The sequence below is a fragment of the Ursus americanus genome, chromosome 22, assembly GCF_024610735.1.
Source record: "Ursus americanus isolate L20-20 chromosome 22, mUrsAme1.1.p, whole genome shotgun sequence".
Classification (NCBI taxonomy): domain Eukaryota; kingdom Metazoa; phylum Chordata; class Mammalia; order Carnivora; family Ursidae; genus Ursus; species Ursus americanus.
This window is the reverse complement of record NC_142148.1, coordinates 33421937-33442999: the sequence shown is the minus strand read 5'-3', so window position 1 is coordinate 33442999 and position 21063 is coordinate 33421937.

Sequence of the window (21063 nt, the reverse complement as noted above, 5' to 3'; positions counted from 1 at the left end):
GGCAAATTTAGGTTAGCGCCTCTGACAACTAGAGAAATACGAATTCATTTTCTGAGGTTTTGCTAAACCTTTCATTGCCACGGCTGGAGTGTCCCATTTCATAGGGATGTTCCTACTTGCGGTGACAGTGATAGCAGAAACGAAAACAACTTCGGGCTCGTCTTACTTTCCATGCTGAAGCCTTGGCCATCGTAAGTTAGAACTTCCCTGCCCCCACCAATCTTATTCACAAGAATAGATCCGATGTGCTCTTTGTTATGTCAAGCTGTCAGTTATCCTTGGCAAGTGTGGCCAGTAGGGGTGGGAGGGGGGCGGCGGGGGAAGACTGAGTAAGTTCGGTGGACGGCTGATTCCTGCCTCTTGGTTGTGTTTGGACTTCTTTGTCCACCAGACCTCTCCTAGCAGATGCTAATGAGTCGTCATATTGGAAAGATCTTTCTTGTCACTGTCTTTCGTTGCCTCTGCCTTTTTTTCTTGTTTCACGGCAGAATGGGGCAGACAGAGGAGGGAGGCTACAGCAAGGGACTTAGATAATTCAGACTTGGAGAAGAGTTGATGGACTTACATGACTCTATCCTAATTATTTCCCCCTTGGGCTCCAATTACAAGTTAGGAACTTTCAGGCTCTCCACAGATTTATCATCTTCCAATTCCCATGGATTATAAAAACCAAAGGGCCTGATCCTGAAGCTTAACATTGTTCCTCATGCCAACAGAAGGCTTAAAGGATTAGATCACGAGGAGCACAGAGAGGATCGTTTCTGTCTTAAGTGGGTAAAAAACGACCTCAAATTTGTCAGTGCCTCTCTCGCTGGAAAATCTCCCAATTCTCATCATCGTCAAAAGACCTGCAGTGTTATTATTTCTTACAATGACACTGTGACCTTTGGACACCAGGCAAAGGCTGCCAGGGATCAAAATTATGATTGCTTCACACACATATGGCCACTTTACGTGAGCATTTTGCAGAGTCCTAACTTTCTTATCCTCTTTTGATGTGTTCTTAAAACATTTGGGGAAAGTCGGGCTACCCCCGTTCCCCATATGTTTTCAGCGTGGGGGGTCATAGACATTTTCTGTGAAATGGCACAAATCAAAGCCAAAGTCTCACTTGGATCACATCAGCTCGGCTTACTGAGCGCTTATGTACAGGCAGGCATTGTTTTAAGGTGCCCTGGTCAAGGCGCATGGTATACTCCAAATGGGTAGTTGAAGGATGTTTAGTGAAGGGGTTATTTGGGGGAAAAAATAGTGGAAATTTTTCTGTTAGCAATAGCCTTTACTGCTGACTGGCCTGAAAGGGCGGGGGGCGGGGGGTTGTAGCTTGTGAGAATTCTAGGAAGGGCCACCAGGGAGGAGAAGTAGGCAACTGCCAAACCTTTGGGACTTCTAATGTCCTGGATGTGCTTCTCATTGGTCAAATCCGATTGGAAGCCAGAGGCAAGAGAAGGGAGGGGGTGGTATAGTCATCAGAGGTCAGCTTCCTGGGGCATGTGGCTGGGCTAGGCTGGATCTCATATGCACTTTGTCGTTATCATAATTGTTGTACAGAGCAACGGAGAGTTTACATAACTGGCCTCAGGTCACCCAGATAGGGAGTGGCAGACCCAAGATTTAAACACACAGAGTCTCCTTCTAGAGCCTGAATTCCTAGTGGCCATGCTCGCCTGCCATTGGGTGCCTCTGTGCACAAGACACTTAAAGAAGCCCAGAACGCCTCTAGATCAATGCTGTTCTGCTTATCTGTCACTTAGCAATTGTACCTTCATCCGCAGGTGTCCCAACAGACCTTATGTTACAGGAGGTCGAGGACCTTTTGTCCATTTCATTCAGAGCTGGATTTCTTAGCACGGAGCTCATAGTAGACATCAACTCAGCATTTTTTTCCTAATGTCTTTTCCAATGAATGAATGAATTTGTGGAGAACCTCCCATTGGCCAGATTCTTGCCAGCTGCTGCCCTGCTCCTTTAGAATGGCTTTCAGTAAACACTGCTATTGACTTGCCTCCAAGAATCATCTTTTCTTGGAGTAGAAGTTCCTTATCTCAGTTCTGCAGCCTGAATGGGCAGGAGTTTGGAGCCTCTGGCCATGATCATGAGGTGGTGGAATAAAGGGGTCCGAGAGGCATGGCAGTCTCTCCTCCCATCATCCTCTGCTCGCGGCTTGTGCTCACTGTGGGCTGCCTCTCCTCTCGGGCTGCTCCTGCTGCTGCCTCCAGACAAAAGAGCACGTGCACCTTGCAGACAATTTCTGTGTTCCGTTTGCTTCACCTTTGTTTTCTGCCTCTTTCTGTGTTTCCCTTTCTTGGTCCCAAATCTGCCGCTGAAAAGCGATACTCGGGCTTAGGCTAGGCCATATGTGGTCTTTATTTCTCGCATTTTTCCAAACTGGGAAAACTCCAGCTCATTGAGCAGTTGGACTTCATCAACCAAGGCTCAGAGGCCGTTGGTTGTACTTGGCGGGAGGAAGCCAGCCGGGGCAGCTGAGAAAGTTTCCAGGGGCGGATTTATCTGCCACAGAACAGAATACTCGAGAACATAGATGCTGAATCCCTCCTTTCTATTAGCATCCTGTATGGATTCGGAAGAAATCAGTACCGTGATTCTGTCTCCCACTGTGGGAGCTAGGAAAATACTGCGGTTCTTTGACACATTCTGGATTATGGATGGCTTCCTAAGTACTCTCAGAAAGGAGAATCCCTTGCCCTCTGTTTTGGGGGAAACCCTTCAATTTCCAATATAGTATCCTTCAGCTGAGAAGTGTGTACATGTGTGTTGTGTGGGGGGACGGATCTTAAAGTGTCGTTTGGTCAATTTCCCTGTCTCTGAGCCTTTCCACATCATCCAAGATAGGTCTCCTTTTAGTTTTCAAAAAATAAAGTGTCCTGACACTTTCTTTGGAGTATGTATGATGAACTGGTGTTTTAGAGCCTTTGTCTAAGCAACTTAACATGTTTAAAACCTAATTATTTTAACTCTAAAGAGTAATTTTAACATGATCTTTTTCTTATGAAGTTTTCTAAATATACAAGGTAGGATGAATCCTACAGTGAATTCCCACATACCCATCCCCCGGATTCAACAATTACCAAGATTTTGCCACACTTGGTTTATGTATGTATTTTTTCCTCTTAATAAGAAGTTTTATTGTGAAACTATTCTAAAGCAAATCCCAGAAATGTCATTTCATGCCTATGTACTGCAGGTAATAAAAACTATGGCCATTGGCGACCATTGCAATAGTGCCAATTTATAGTAATTTTTAAAGTAATAGTAACAGCAACCGTTACATTGTTAAGCAACAGTTATGTACCAGGAACTTCACATTTTGTTTCAGTTAGGGCATGTTTGTGACAAGAGACTGAAGTCCATTGAAACTAGTTTTAAAAAGGGGGTTAAAGCACGAGTATCTCCCTGAACATTAGGGCACAAAGGTAGTGAGGTTGAACGCAAGGGAATGAAACCTGGAAATGGAAAGTTGTTGGCATTAGCGGATTCCCACGCTGCCATGTGTTTCTCTACAAATCTGTAGCAAAAGAAATCTCGGGGCCCCTCATTTCTTTTCTATCTTCTATATTCCTGCCCATATCCCGCTTTTGCCCAGCTGCCAGAAGGACTCGAGTGTCTGATACACAGCCAGGAAGTTGTTAGACCAACTTCGAGCCGAAGCTCCATTTTCAGCAATATGTTCCCAACGACACTGCTTGAGACTTGCTGGTCTTGATGTTCAAGTTCCGAAGTTCTGGCTTAGCAGGAATGGGGTTGCCGTCTCTGTGTGTGGTTGTTTTCTTTCCCAATCTCATCCTCTGATGCTGGAGGATTCCAAAGAAAAGGAATCTGCCGCCATTGCTTAGCACATTCAGTGGGAAACAAGGGATCCTTTATCTCCCCTGTCTCTGTGGCTCATCCGTTAGGGGGCGTGGATGTGTGAGGGACTGAGGTGTGTACGCAGCTTGGAAGCGGAGGTGGGGTGGCTCCGTGGGCAGGACTTACGACTTTAGACCTGTACTCATGAGCGGAGAATGCCAGCTGCCATGAAGCATAGGTCCAGGAGGGCTCCGTTCCAGCAGAGAGGGACGGCTTTCACTCTCACCACATAAATATCTTGCCATGTGTTCATTATGCTCAGTCTGCAAACCAGTTTCTCCCACCTTTGCTTGTGGTCCAAACAGGTGGCTCAAATCCAAGTGCCTTGCACGTGCTAACTGGAGATTCCATGTTCCATTTTCAATTTTTCAGGGAGAAAGATGCAGTTGGCCCACAACGGACTTTGCATCAGGTGTCCATGCTTTGCCCAATCAGTTGTGGCCAGAGGAGAGGAGGTGGACAGACCTGGACAGGTTCCCCCTGGAGTTGGGGGCTACAGGGAGCAGGCCACATTTGGCCAGTGGGCCATAGTTTGCTGACCTATGGTTTACATTATTCTCATCCTAATATTAATTTTTTCATTCCATACACATTGAGAGGACAGCAAATATAAACGAGGTGTGTGGCAAGCATGACATGTATAACAGAACTTGCTTTCGTGGAAAGCATTTGTAGGAGGATGATATTTGTCAAATAATCACACCAAAATTTTAAAAATCACCATAGTGATAAAGGCCACTAAAGAAAAGACAAAGGAACTTTGAGCGCGCGTTACAAGGGGAGTTGATCTGGGGGGGGGAGCGTCCAAGAAAACTACTCTGTATTGAGGTAACACTCTGTAGGCGTGATCATGAGCTCCCCAGCTGGAATTAATTCACTAACATAATGCTCATCAGCTCTGGTATGAGTGTCTACTCTCATGGTGTCCAGCCAGTCTTACTTATCTGTCCAGACATGTGGATTTTCGCTGGGATGAGCCATCCTACGTTTGTCCCCCCCAGTGTTTTATCTCCTTTCTAACAAGCTGCCTTTTTAATTTGCTGAGGATCATACTGAATTCTAGTCTGGTCCCTTGAGCCCTTAGGAGCTCCAACTAGTTTCATTTTGCTTGCCGTTTTAATCCTTATTAATCCTCAATTCCTTCAGCCAGGCCATTGATAGAGACATGTTATACCCAGAATAAAATTTCCTTCCCTTCTAGTGCGCGGTTTTCCTGCAGTTCTGGGAGTCTAAGGACGGTCGATTCCATTTTCTTTGCCCGGAAGAGCAGCACATACTCCCTTCAGTTGGCACTGGTACAGTGCTCAGCCTAAACCAGGGGGTCAGGACATCTCAGGATACAACTCTAGGATGTAAGATACACTTGTCTCCAATGCATCCAGGTACTTGATGCAGAATATGTCACTGACATGACTGGTGTTCATTTAAGCTCTCAAGCCTCAGAGTCATAGTTGCAAATAGCGGACTTAGAGTCAGAAAACAAAGATTCAAGTTTAGCCCTGCAACTTCCACAGCGAAGTGACTGCAAGTCCGGCTAGCTTTCAGTGTCTTCATGGGGAGCAGGAGAACAATGCTTCTCCTACAAAATCATAGGGTCAAGGTGCACAGAAATCTGTTTTCATTAGATGGGAGCATCTTGTGGCTCCTGCGATAATGAATCTAGCAAAGCCATTTGATTAGTAGATTTGATTTCTATGAGTACTGGTAACATTATCGGTGAAGACCCCAGAACATCAGCATAAGGAAGGCAATCACATTTAATTGGGTTATTACATTGGTCACAGAGTGTGGCAGTTTTAGAAAATGGTCCAAATATCTTTGCTCTTCCTCCCATTGAAAGGGGTCTAATCCCCTTTCCTCAGATTTGGGCGGGCTTGTGTGTCATGCATAGCAAATCGAATGCAACAGAAAGCAGCTGTGCTACATGACTTCTGAGGCCATATCAGCCCCTCTCCCACGTTCTTGGGGGATGCGCACTAGGGGGAAGCTAGAAGTTAGGCACCTTACCCGTGAGGTCACCACGCTGGGGAGGCACATGTCAGCGTTTCCAGTCATCAGCTCCCGCTGAGCCCAGCTGAGAGTCGACACTACCCACCAGCCATACCTGGTGAACCAACTTGGTCGTCCAGCCCGGTTGAGCCTCCAGGTGACGGCGGCCCAGCCAACATCTGATTGCGACTGCGTGAGAGACCCCCAGATAACTGTCCAGCTGGGCCATTCCCAAATTTCTGACCCACAAAACCAAGAGAGAGGAAGAAAAAGGAAGCTGCTGTGTCCTGGGGTGATTTGCTATATAGCAACACAGCCAACAATAATAACCAGAAGCTGTAGACACAATGGCAAGTGGATGGGACTGCAGACCAGGTTGTCAGTAGAGATGCTGCTGGTGGTGACAAAACACAACTTTAAAACGTTAGATTTACACATATTGGTTGTGACTTCTTTGTGTCTCTAGGACAGAATCAAACAAGAGGCACAATGGAGGCCATGGGTTGAGGTCCAAGCCTTGGTTAACTCCCATTCCCGCTGGGGTGTTGGAGATGATGTTTTAAGTGCAATATCGATTCTTTTGAGCACGTAACAATCATAATAGCCTCAGGCAAGGTCTGGTTTCACCTCTGTACAGTATCTATGAAGGATAGACCGCATCTGAAACTTAGCCAATGCTTTAAAATGTGTACATTTGCTTATGAAAAAAAACGGAAAAAGCTGAGAAAGGAAGAGTCTAGTTAGAAATACATCTATGCAAACCCACTTTTATAAAACTGTTTTAATCTGGTTGACTTCAATTGGCTGCCTATGACAAAATCAAGATGGAATTTTTTTCACGCTTGCAGGAGAGTAAGGAGAGTAAGGTAATGAGATCTCTAAACTTTGAGGGGTTGCTACAGGGATCCTCAAGTGTTTTGTTTGATTTATAAGTAAATGTTTTATTGAAGTATTATACACACACACACTCAGAAAAGTGCACTAAGAACAGTTCGGTGAATTTTTTACAAGCTGACCTGGGGAATGAGAGCCCAGGTCTGAAAATGGAACATTACTATTTCTCCAGGAATGCCCTTGTACCCACCTCTAGTCACAATGCAACCTTCAAAGGTAACCATCATTCTAACTTCTCACACAATAGATTAATTGGCCTGTTTTTAAACTTTTTAAAAATATTATTTGTATGTATTGTTTTGTTCTGGTGGCTTCTGCTCAATATTATATTTGTGAAATTTGCACATGTAGTCAGATACAATTGGCGTTTGTCCATTCTCATTGCAGTATAATATTCCATTGTGCCAAAATACCATAGATTTACTTTTTCATTCTTCTATTGATCGTCTCGATAATATTTTATTCAACTTAACGAAGAATGTGCAGCTCTCATTGGAATCAGTCCACTGAAGATCTTGAGCGTCCAATGTGGTAGTTTTTTGGAAAATGGTCTCACTGTGATCTTATCGTTGATCTTCCTCTATGGAGACTCTCTGAACTGCAACCATTATCTTTGATGAATTTTTTAATGGCAAAAAAGAAAAGTAAAGTTGTCTCTATACCAAGTTAATGACTTCAAGTGAGTCAGTAAAATCCTTTTGGGGTTGTATGCTTTGGGATGTGGCTCTGAAAAATGTCAGTGGTTCCTATCGAAGGTAAGTTTATGGCAAGGAAAATGTTGAGTCAAGCAAGTCTTTGTGCTCGTGAGGTTTCTTTCACAGGATAGCCAAATCAAAGTTCCGAATGACGGTTTGCAGTTTTTGTGGGCTTGTGAAGGATAAGTTCATGTTAGCTTCAGAAGCCACCTCACAAGGCAACTCTCTTTATGTGAAAATACCAAGTGACATTAGATTCATTAGGAAATAGAATCCATGCAATTCACACCTGTTTGAAAAAAGCAAGCTCATTAACACTTTCCAACAGCAATGCTAAGTGCAGAAAACAAAGGAGATCTTCTGGCATCAAGGAGGGTTTGGGACAAGAAGAGGCTATGACATCTGGCTACAACTTAAATCCCTATCTAACTAGGTGACTCTTCTTCTGTATAAAGCTTGGAGACTTTCTGTTAAACGTAAAGATCCTCTACTTAGATTTCGTCACACACACCTTCATGCAATGCTATTTTAGGGAGATTTCTACTCCAGAAACCTCTAATTAATCCAGCATCAACTCTACATGTTGCCATAAGATAAATTCTTTTTTTCAGGAGTTAATTTCTTAAAACCTTGTTAGTTCTTAAAACCTTCTTGCTTGGCTCATATTTTTTTATTCGTGGGGATGATCTTGTATTAATTGAGGTAATATTAACTGATGTAACAAATAATCCCCCAAATATGAATGGTTCAACATAAGACACTTTTATTTGTTGTCCTCATAATGGTCTAATGCTGGCCTTCCTGGTCAGAGATGGCTTTCCAGGTGACATTGGAGAGTTCAGTTTCCTTTCATTTTGTGTTTCTGCCTTCCCAGAACCTCAGTGTCCTTTGCAATTTAGACAGCAAATGGGGAAAGAGAAAATAGAGAGAAGATACTTGGGTCTGGAAAGGATACGCATCACCTCCATTCACTGGGTAGGAACTAATCACATGGGCCTGCCTAGATGCATGGGGTTCTGGGTAATGTAGTCTCCTGCTGGGCAGCTGCTTTATGGTAAGTACCCTATGACAGTGTAGGGAACACACATTTTGGTGGAGAACTAACCATCAATTACAGAAAGTGTTGGCTATTACATTTTACCTTATTTTATAAGAGACGATTATAACAACAACACTTGTTGAAGTAAAGTACACAACACTAAGGCTTCAAAATTGGGTGTGCAAAACTATATAATTTTATTTCCTGTAACTTGAAACAATTTGCATTTTGAAGCTCTATCCTTCTAGTACCGCAGGATGATTTATTTGGGGTCCCTAAGGTATTCATTTCCCAGAATTTATGCCAGAGTTCCAGAATGCATTTCTGAGACGTTGGGGACAGGATAGGAATCTTATCATTGATCCACCTGTTGACTTATGTCCTCAGAGATGTCCACTATAGCAGAAATTGTACCCTTTCATTCTACCGATTTTGTCATGCTATTCTCAGGGCATGGCGATTTTCCCATGTCTTCCCCCAAATGATTCCTCTAGAAAAGAAGTATTGAAGTCATAGGGTGCTGTTTCCCTTTGTTCTGAGATCCCAGATCCCTTTTGAGTACCACTCGCTGAATCCTAACCCCCAAACGGAGGAGTTTAGCTAGAAATTCTAAGAAGAAAAATCCTTCTTTCATGTTTCTGATCAAGATGTTTTGTCTAACCCCAAATCCTCCTTTTTCTTCCCCCTGAAGAATATGACTTGGAATATGAAATCTCCTTGATTTGCTATATCTGTGACTTTGAGCAAATCACTTAATCTCACTATGTCTTGCTTTCCCCATCTGCAGAGTAAAAATAATGACACATCTCTTACAGATGTTTGGGAAGTTTAGCTGATGATGAATTGAGCACCAAGGAGGTAATTAAGTCAGTTATCTGTGGTTGCAACAATATACAACAGTGTAACGGATGACCACTGGACAACAGGGGCTACAGCAATAGATCGATCACTCACACATCTGAGGTCAGCTTGGAGTTCAGCTGGGCAGCTCTGCTGATCTTGACTGGACTCTTTTATGTATCTTGGGTTAAGCTGGCTGTCAGCTGATCTAGGCTGGCCTTGGCTGGGATGGCTGAGTGATTCAGCTCTGTTCCATCTATGTCTCATCCTCTAGCAGGTTAGCCTGAAAATGTTGTCATGGTGATAACAGAGGCACGAGAGAGCAATGGAAGCACATAAATTCTCTAAAGGCAAGGCTCAGAAGTAGCACACCATCACTTCTCCTGCATTCTGTTAACTGAAGCAAATCATGTAGCCTAGCCCAGATTTAAGGACTGGGGGAATTGACTATCTTTTTTCATGGAAGAAATTCAAAGTCACCTGGCAAGGAACATAGAAATAGAGAGTTAAAATAATTGGGCCATTATCACGCTCAGTCTTCCACACTAATCATTAAATTTTAGTTCAATCCGAGGTATATTTGGGCATATTAAAACACAGAATTCACTTAAGAATCCCTCTGGAATCAATGTCGTCAGCTCAGCCTCTCCCTCTTCTGTCCCATAGGATGAATATCTAGCTACCTTCTGGAAAGGAAAATGGTGAATGGATACCTTTCAGTGGAGAAAGGCCTGCTTTGTGGCCAGAGATGGTCCCTTACTGCCCAAATGTCCATGCTTAGATTAGCAAGGTCCAGCTCACCTCCCCTTCTCCCTCAGCAAAAGGAAAGTCACCTTCTGGTCTCTAAATAAAGTTTAACATTTCCATATTCAGAGGGACAGGCAAAAAAATTCCATCAATATAGTGATCTTGCACACCTGCCAAAGTCCTAGTTTGGTCTCCAGGTGTGGTAGGCATGGCCTGGGTGTTCCCATGGACCTTCACTTCCTAATTTTTGTTCATTACACTGACTCTGAGGATGAATATGGGGTTAGATGAGCTCAGAAGTCATGGTATGATGGGAGAGGCAGTGAGGAACTTCTATTGGGACTCCCGTTTGCTCTCCCCCAGAATATCTGAAATAAAACATCCCCCATATTACGAAGCTGCCTGTGGTATTCATAATCCTTCTATCTGTGACTGTTTTTCTAGTAAGCAAATTGCTCTGGTCCTGTTTGCTAAAAGAGTACTTGCCTTCTACCTGGTCGGAGTTTTAGTATAAAGCTTTTCGGACACTAATTTTCCTAAGAGTCTTGAGGTCTATGGGTGAGTGGCCTTGGTGTATAGCCTTCCCATAAAATTCCTTTCCATACAGTAGGCCTTCAATAGATACATCTTCCTGTTTAAAACTTAACCTATCTTTTTTCTTTATATGCTCTACCATGTAATTTAGAAAGAGGTGTCTTGATGTGCATGCTTTGTTGACTTAACATATAATGAACAATTTCCCTTTCCGTTACATTTACATTTAAAATGCTATTTTAGTCCTAACAAAACATCCCATTGCATATATGGACAGAAATTCACTTAATGAAATCTTTTTGTTGAGAGACTAGATGTTTTCTGGTTTGTCATGATTATAAACGAAGAAGAAACTGTCGTATTTCCACAACAGATTCTTTTTTTTTTTTTTAAAGATTTCATTTATTTATTCGACAGAGATAGAGACAGCCAGCAAGAGAAGGAACACAAGCAGGGGGAGTGGGAGAGGAAGAAGCAGGCTCGTAGCGGAGGAGCCTGATGTGGGGCTTGATCCCATAATGCCGGGATCATGCCCTGAGCCGAAGGCAGACGCTCAACCGCTGTGCCACCCAGGTGCCCCTCCACAACAGATTCTTGCTGGTATGCTACTGTAACTGTATTAGATATTTCCACCATGCAGTTGACTGAGTTGAGAAGCTATTATAACAGACACCTGGTTATTACCCCAGAGCCTCAACTCATTCTAACCATACTAAGCTATAATCCTCTACATGGGGGCGTCTTGAAAATCTATATCCATGTGAAGAGAGGGCGGGTGCCCTCCAGCTTATTTCTATGGTCAGAATTTTCGATAATTGTACCTTATTGGATTCCCGCCATGGTTGTGTGAAGACAGGAAGACAGATGTGATAAGCACTTGGCCCAAGTCCCGTTCCTATAAAGTGGGGTCTGTCCTCCAGCTCAGGCTTTCTGACTCCCAGGTTGGGATCTTCCACTGCAGTATGCTACAAAAACTTATTTGTACTAGCACTAATAGTCACAGGTAACTTTCACTGGGCTTTTATGATATGCTAGACTGTGTTCTCACTGCTTTACGTATATTAATTCAGTCAATCTTCAAAACAACTACGACATGGTTTTTTTATTATTATATTGTTATTTTATTATTATATTGTTATTATATATTATATTGTTATTATTTTTATCATCACCGTCATCGGTATTTTACTGAAGTGGCAACTGAGAGAGATTAAATAATTTGTCAAGGCCACCTGCCTGGTGAGTAAAAGAGCTGTAATTTGAACTCAATTTGAACTCAATTACGCGCCCAAACTCTTGACCCCTGCAATACATGGATAGATATTGACTGATGTGCACAACTTAAGATAAACACACAGTCAACCTGGAACCTCACTATCGATATCATTGCCATGTTAAATGCTGGTAAATTCACAATCTTTTTGTTTTCTCTCTAGCTCTCCTTTGTGCTTTCTTGTGCACGTGCATGCGTGTGTGCACGCTCACACACACACACACACACACACACACACACACACACACAATTTGAGTATTACTCAACCTACGTTCAGATTACAACCCAAAGAATGTTCTTATCATCAAAACAAAGTAATCCCTTCTGGTAATCCTTCTCTCCCCCTACAAATCTCTTCTGTAGCAATCTCCCTCAGTCTTAGCGTCTTCAGCCATAAACGATAAATTAATTGTTCATCTCGATTTTATTTCTACTTTAAAATATTTATTATTTCCTTCTTATTGCAAAAGTAGTGTACATTTACAGAAAAAAAATCAGGAAAACCGGAAAGTATGGAAAATAAAGTAAAATCACCCATAATCTCCCTGCTTCCCAGAGATAAGTACCGTTTACATTTTTTTCCTATCTCCTTCCACACATCCTTCATATAAGGAGATCATACCACAGTCTAGTTTGTACTGGTTCTTTTCACTTAATGTATCATGAACCTTCTCATGTTTTATTAACTACATTGTGACTTCTCACATCTACATAGTATCCTATTATATTAATTAATATAATAACTAAATAGATGGGCATCCTTTCACACATGTAGGTGTCCCATTCCTGGTCATTTCTTTAGGAACGAGTCCTAGAAGTGGCATTGCTAGAGCCGAAGTGTCTGTTTTTCGGCTCTTAGTAACAGTTGTCAAATTCAACTCTACAAACACCTGTTAGCTGACAGTTCCGTGAGGATTTAAAGAGAATGCCTGAACCCTTTTTGCGGCCACCCCTACAAGGCCCACAGCTGGTTCACACTCTCCTGATCCACCCTGGCTGCTCCAAGCTGTGTAGATGACCTTGGAGTCACTGTGGGATCACTGACACCCACCTCCCCACAAGCAGACAGACTCAACCCTGCTCACTCTGAGGTTGTTATTGATCCCAATTTACAACAACAACAACAGAAGACTTACGATTAGGAAACGATCTCCTTCCCACAGGCTCCGGGAATCAAACCTGCTTTCCTTGCAGCCACCTGACCCACTACTTTGGAAGCGGCCAGGTGAGGCTGCCCTGTCTGATTCTATCGACGCCACACAACCAGCCTTTGATTTTCCTAAGAACACGTTTCTCCTGACTCGACTTTTTACAAGTTCAGAAATACCTATGTAATTAGCTCTTCTTAGAACCTGCATCATAAAAACTCGGCTAAAATGAAAAGTGGCAGTCAAAATTTCAAGGTAAATGAATTTAATCTTAAATTGCTAGCTGAAATATTTATGGACCTTTTAGATGTTAGATGGCAAGACACAATGTCTGTTTTCAATGAGGTCACAGTCTAGAAGAGGAGGCAGAGAACCAGACCAATACACAGAGAACTTGGGACACATGCAATAAGCAGAATATTACACGGGACTTTTTCTGTTGTCTTTGAATGATGGACAGTAGCAGATAAATACGACACAGGAACAAAAATGTTGTCAGACACCTTTCAGAGGGGACAGGACCAGCATTGCTCCTCCAAGCATCTTATTCTCCTTCTGCCAGCCCATATAAAAGGACTTAGTGGAATTTGTTGGAGAGTTTGGGATTGGGTTTCCAGGTGGAAAGTTACTCTTTCCCGTGGAAAATGGGAAGGGGCACTCTCTCTTCCCCCAAGCCAAGTGAGAAAGGCTCACAAGCCTGGTCATCTGGAAGACAGAGGGTCACTCTCTGTGCCTGACTGCCCTGTGCATTTGTCGTTCTGGTCACTGGACTTTTGAAACAGGTTAAAGTAATTGGTGAGAGATGGCAGGGGGAGTGGAAGAGCCCCACCTTCACTCTGGGGACAGGGAAGGTTCTTGGATTTCTGGGTAGGCTAATCACACACTAGAGCCTGATCTGGAGCCATCTTTTCATGACCCCAAGCCCTAGGGAAGCAGAGGGACAACAGCAGCAGGAGGCTGTGAAGTATTCCCTTGCAGGCTGGAGATGAAGCAATGGAGTAGTGCCGAGGAGGTCCCCTTGGAGCAGAGAGCTTCTTCCTGCCAGACAACTGTGCCCCTGGAAACGTCTTCATAGCACCCCTCCAGGAAGTCAGAATTTGGAAATCTAACACATCAGGGCAGGAGTGCAGCAGTGCCAATTAAAATGTGCCGCCCCCTCCCCCAACTCTGCACCCCAATTCTCTGGGTGTCTGAATCACTGACTATATTCTCCATCATTCTAAATGATTGAGTGGGGCGCCTGGGTGGCTCAGTCGGTTGAGCCTCTGACTCTTGGTTTCGGCTCAGGTCTGTAAGGCTCCAAGCTCAGTGGGGAGTCTGTTTAAGATTCTCTTCCTCTCCCTTTTCCTCTGCTTCCCCCCTCTCTCGAATAAATAAATATATAAATGACTGAGCAAGAATGACTCATCTGAACTATGTATTTCTATGTCTTGTCCAAAGCTATGGCTGGAGACTTTGTCTAATCTACAAATATCAAGATAGTAGAGTTTGGTTCCTGGGAAGAGTTTGTTTTCCTTTTTGTCTTAACCACCAGTAACCTCAGGACCAAGTCCTTGCCCAATGGTGGCAATTAGTCTGTCTCTCACATCAAGTCACGTCACCCTTTGCTCCCATTAAGTGGCTTCTGCCTTTCTAATTGTGCTATTTGACAATTTGTTTCATTTTGCAAACGGCCCCAGGCTACTTTGTGAGTGTTGAGGCAAACTCGAGGGGGGTGTGTGTGTCCCAATGTGAGATGTGAGGAGTCACATACTGACTGTGGTCCTAAAATCTAGAACAACGGGGATCTGCTGTCCAAATAAACAAATGACTGTAGCTGAAAGCAGAAGCGTAAACAGGACTCTAATCAGCGGATTGGCTAAGCAAGCATAGTTCTTGTTTTTAGGAAGTTAGCCACAGTTTACTCATACATTTTTATGTTCTGAGATCTCTGTCATTAGAAAAAGCCCTAATTTGTGGTGCCGGTTTTCACTTTAACCAAAAAACATTACCACTTGAAGTTGGTCAGGGAATATCAGTAAAAATTTATTTCTGAGATTTTTTTTATAATTAAAGATAATTTATTCGAAAGTATAAGAGCAATACAGTATTTTTCAAGTTTCTTATGGGTCATCAACTTCTTATTGACTCAGTGGTGGCACCTGCTATGGGCCTGACCCTGAGGATATAAGCAGGAACACAGTGGGTGTGGTTGTGCCCTGGCAGAGCTGATGGTCTGGCAGGGCCATTTGCATATTGTACAATGGTTGTTCCTATTGCTATTAATTTATGAACAATAATTCCTTTGTTTAATCGCAATACTTCAGGAATAAATTACCACAAAATGCAACAACCTAAAACCACTACTGAAAATTTTTGCTGCCGAATGTGTGGGTCAGAAATTTCGGAAGGGCTCTCTTACATGGCGGACATCAAACATTGGCTGGGCTACCGTCATCTGGTGGCTTGACTGGGTCACATGGCTGATGGTGAACGCAGACTGTCAGCTAGGAGCTTATCACGCAGGCTGCGGATGGAAGCCCCTTCCCATGGCCTTTCCAGCATGGTGTTCTCAGGGTAGTTGAGTTTCTTACATGACAACTGGCTTCTCCAGAGCAAGCATAACAGAAGCAGCACAAGTCACATGGGCTTTCTGCTTGGCCGTTTTCTTCTGTGACCGAGCTTTGGAAGCACCACTTCTGCTGTATTCTAATGGTTACAATCAAGTCACCAAGATTAGCTCAGATTCAAGTGGAACCACACAGAACCCACTTTTTGACGAGAGGAGTCCCAAAGAATTTAAGATCATGTTTTAAAACCACCAAGAGAGATTTTTCAAGTGGCATCAGGTCCTGCAAGACTTATGTGGTTATCTAAGGGACCTAGAGCAGATAAGGCGGAGGTCATTCATAAACATGACTGGGATTTGAAAATACACCAACAAAGCCTCCTCTGCTCTAGTTCCTCCTACAGTTTCTATAAAGCTACTTGAAGCAATGGTTTCCCTACTCCATTTCCCTATTCCGTTGAATATCAGGCTTCTTCATAGTCATTTTGGGACTGAGCCTAGGCTTTCACAAGCAGTGGCGCCACTAATACCCATAGTATGTTGGATTTGCCAATACAATACCTAGAATGAACATATTTACTCTTGGTTCCAGCACAGAATTAAGAGCAGAGAACTTCAGGTTATTAAGAACAGCAGGTGTCACATACATGTCATACTACACAAAGTATCCCCGAGACATAGTCCTTGAGTCATTAATCTATTTCTACCTGTAACCTTTCTGAGTTTTGTAAGTGTAGACTTCCTTGCTGCCACCTGGCTCCGGAAGGAATTTACTGGGGCAACAAGATGTTCTCTGACACACTTTTGAGAATTCTGGTTTCTCCTTACAAAGATCTTCAAGAAAACCTTTTGTAGCTCACATAAACTTTTGAACAAGCTGAGGATATAGATGTTGTTATATCACTTTTGCCATAGTCCCACTGAGCAAGAAATCTCTTGAGGCTTCTCTCGCCTCCCCAAATGGTCCAAAATTCAAATGCAGACACATCATGTTGTAAAATGTATTTCTTCTGAAGGTCTTGGTCAAAAGGTTAGAAGTCACTGCTTTTCATTTTTCAAAGAGTTTTTTGTTTATTCCCTTGAGAGAGACAGAGACAGCGAGTGAGAGCACAAGCAGGGGGGAGGGTCAGAGGGAGAGGGAGAAGCAGGCTCCCCACCGAGTAGGGTGCCAGATGCAGGGCTTGATCCTAGGACCGCAGGATCATGACCTGAGCCAAAGGCAGACACTTAACCGACTGAGCCCCCCAGGTGCCCCCAAAACCACCTGCTTTTAAACACCAAACATGATTTTCAGAGACTAACCATGTGCACAGTGCCAATGCCTAAAGGATTCAAACCTGCATCCCTCATCAGTGGACAGGTGTCCATGGGGCCGTGTGGGACTCATGTTCAGCGGCAACATCATATGATAGTTTAGACTGGCCCAGACCTCTAGGCTCTTCTCTGCACAGTGGTCGGACATAGTGTAGATCCTTTTGAACTGTCCGCACTAGGAAATTATACCTCCCACTTCATGCCATCTCAGCACCCAGACTATGCTGGAGGGACCCTGCTGGCAGAGTAGAAGCTGTCCTTGCTGAACTATTACAGGAGACAGAAGCTGCTGTAAGACGAGGATGTTCTTGCTCCCTTCCTCACACCAAGTGCCCATGTGTTGCTCCAGCAGCAGTGATACTGAGTGTGGCCTGTCTCTAAGGGCCGGGGGGAATGGGATGATGACTTAGCTCAGGGAACTCTCAGCCAAGCTATCAAAGTTCCTTGGGTTCAACCCAGAACTGGGGAGATGGGCAAGAATGCAACGCTTACTGCTTCATGGGCCAGGAGGCATGAGGGCTGTGTTGAGAGCACAGTGGTTTAGGAACCAGTTGGGGGTGGATTGTTTGTGAGTTTCTCCAGTGCAGGTTGGCCCCATCTTTGCTGGCAAAGCCATCTGTAATTTTGGGTCAGGAGTGCTGGTGGTGGCACCTAAATCCCTGTTGCCCAGCTTTGAGGTGGAGCCTGGTATTTCTTAGGCCAAGGACTTTGAACCCTTAGATTTGTTCCAGCACTAAGTGTTATAACTCCCTTTACACTGGGGCAGGACCAATCTTTCTTTGGGATCTCAACCATGCCTCCCTTTCATCTTCTACCACAGGGGATACAGGAGTCTCCCCTCACCACCTTTTAAAGTTATTCCTTATAGGGGCTCAGGCAGTTAAGCATCTGCCTTCAGCTTAGGTCATGATCTCAGGGTCCTGGGATCGAGCCCTGCCTTGGGCTTTCTGCTCAGCAGGGAGCCTGCTTCTCCCTTGCCCTCTGCCCCTCTCCCCTCTCAAGCCTGTGCACTCCCTCTATCAAATAAATAGCATGCTCTCTAACAAATAAATAAATAAAATCTTTTAAAAAAGGACTCTCTCTTCCTCTCCCTCTGGCTCTCCCCCCTCTCTAAAATAAATAAATCTTTAAAAAAAAAGTTATTTAAAACACAGTAGGTTTTTAAATCCCCACCCCCTGTGCTTCTCACCACTTTGATCCAAAGGTGCTAGGGTGGACACTGTTAAATTTTATCCTCATGTGGCTATTTCTTCCTGTGTTTCCAGGGCCCAGCTACTTCTCCCCTGCTGTTCACATCTTTCCTTTTGATATGTTAATACATTTCATCAAGTCCTCATGCCCTCAAGCTAGTCTGTTCAGCTCAGGTGCCAAGATGAAATTTTCTCTCGGGAGTTTTGACTGCTCAGTAGAGCACAGAAGAAAGTGGAACTCATTTTTAAAACCTAAGATTTCAAGCACAGTCTATGAATAAGTTTTAGGGACTTAACAGAATTGTATACAAACTTCCAGATTTGTCTGAGCATTTTTCTAGGAACAGAGTCCAGATTTAATTAGGTTCTTAAAAGGGTCAGTGACCACAGACTAGTTAACTTTATATGCATTGGGTATATTGTGCTGCTTCCTAAGAATTTTGGCTAAGAACCACAGAATCATATGGAATTAATTTATTAGGCCTTTTTTTTTTTTTTAAGTAGGCTCTATGCCCAGCACAGAGCCCAATGTGGGGCTTGAACTCTCAACCCTGAGATCAAGACCTGAGCTGAAATCAAGTCCATTTCCCAACCAACTGAGCCACCCCAGCGCCTCTATGAGGCTTGAATCCAGCACCTACTATGTGCCATTCACAGTACTAGTGTTTTAGTCCATTTCGGCGGCTCTAACAAACTGCCATAGACTGAGTGGCTTACAAACAACAGAAATTTATTTCTCACAGTTCTGGAGGCTGGAAGTCTCACATCAGGATGCCAGCATGGTCAGGATCTAGTGAGAACTATCTCCTGGTTTGCAGACTGACTACTTCGCATGGTATAGGCACATGGCTGAAAGACAGCAAGCTGGCTCTCTGGCCTCTTCTTCTGAGAGCACTAACCCTATTCATGAAGGCTCCACACTCGTGATCTAATTACCTCCCAAAGGCCCCACTTACAGATACTCTCACACTGGGGATTAGAGTTCAACATATGAATTTGGAGAGGTGGGGACATAAACATTCAGAGCATAACAACTAAGCACTGAGGTATGAATGCTCAAACAGTGTGGTTGGTAAACAGTTGCCCTCAGGTAGGGGGAAAAGGCAAATAAATTAACTGACACTGCCCAGCATGCAATTAGAAGTGCAATTGGAGATTAGAGAAATACTGGGTGCAAAAAGGAGAATTGAAACTACAGCACGTGGTTAGGGAAAGGCTTCTAGGAAGAGTAAACTCTTGGGAAAATCTTTTACAGAGTTACAGACCATTATTTGGTCTGAGAAATGGGGTTGAGGGATGAAGGCTATCCTGGAATAGAAAAATAATGTATATGTAAACACGGAGTAGTGAAATGATACAGCATGTTTTGATTAGGGCAGCAGGAGACAAAGTCACAGAGGTAGTTTGAGCTTTGCTTGCAAAACTAAGAGTTTAAGCAGATAAAAGTATGATAAGGCTTGTGCTTCAGAAAGTTCACTCTGCAAGCACTATTAGACAGATGGGTTGGGTGTGGAGTGGGCCTGCCGTCTTGACCCATGGTGTGGGAGTGGGAAGGAGAAGAATGGAGACAAATGCAATGCTTGGGCGATGTTGATAGAGAAGGGAAAATGGACTTGGAGATTCTTTGTGTGTGGGTGAAGGAAGTTGCTAGTCCCTGGTGAGTCCCAGTTTCTGGGTGGAATAGCTTGGATGATAGGCAAAGATCTCATTCACTTAAATAGGTTTGGGAAAACATGGTGAGTTTAATTATAAACTTTTTTTTAAAGATTTTATTTATTTATTTGACGGAGATAGAGACAGCCAGCGAGAGAGGGAACACAAGCAGGGGGAGTGGGAGAGGAAGAAGCAGGCTCATCGCGGAGAAGCCTGATGTGGGGCTCGATCCCGTAACACCGGGATCACGCCCTGAGCCGAAGGCAGACGCTTAACCGCTGTGCCACCCAGGCGCCCCTAATTATAAACATTTTTAAGGAGGTTGAGGAGTATGTGCATACACAGGTGGAAAGATGTTCAGCGGACATTTGCATATGGATATAGAACCCAGGAGACAACATAAATGTGAATTCTTAACATATATGAAAGAGTTCAGTTTCAATGAAGGACTCAATGAAAATCTATACAGAGAATAAGAAAGAACCAACAGAGAGTCCTGAGGAGTGCGGGAATCTAGAGTTTGCGGGAAATATGAGGATTCTGAGAAAAAAAAAGAGGTAAAGAAGATAGCCAAAAATATCTAAGGAGTGATGGGGAACCAAGAGGCCCATGGAAAAGAAGACATCACAAGGGAGTGGTCAGCCATGTCCCACCTTGCAGAGATGTCAAGAAAGCTAAAGCACAGACACTGTGGTCAGGAGACTAACCTACTAGGACTTAGCAAGAGCATTTCCTTTTTTTCTGGTGGGAGCAGAAGCCAGACTAGGGAAGGTTGAGGCATAAATGGAAGATGAGAAAGCAGAGAGAATGAAGAAGGTTGGCCAGGAAGGGAAGAAGAAAGCAAGGGCCAGTGGGAGACGTTTGACTGATGGAAGCAAAGCATTTTATTGTAAAGATTGTGAGGATTTAAAGACATCTACTCATGTAGAGGAGCCTGTAGAAGAAATGACAAACAGTAGGATAACTGTGGCAAAGGGTTTGTGGAGTGAGGAGGGGCTGGTCCAAAGAAGGGATTCAAGAATTCACCCTGGCCTTGGAAACTGATGTTGGGCAAAGAAGCCAGACCCAAAAGGTCACATTGTGTATGGTTCTGTTTATATGAAATGTGTGGAACAGGCAAATCCATAGAGACAGAAAATAGATTAGTGGTTAATCGGGGGCTGGTGGGAGGAGAGAATGTGGGGTAATTGCTAATGGTGATTCTTCTTTGTGTTTTGGAATTAGATCGTGATGATGGTTGCACAATTTAGTGAATAAACTAAAAATCATTTAATGGTACACTTGAGAAAGGTGAATTTTTTGGTGCGTGAATTTCATCACAATTAAAACAAA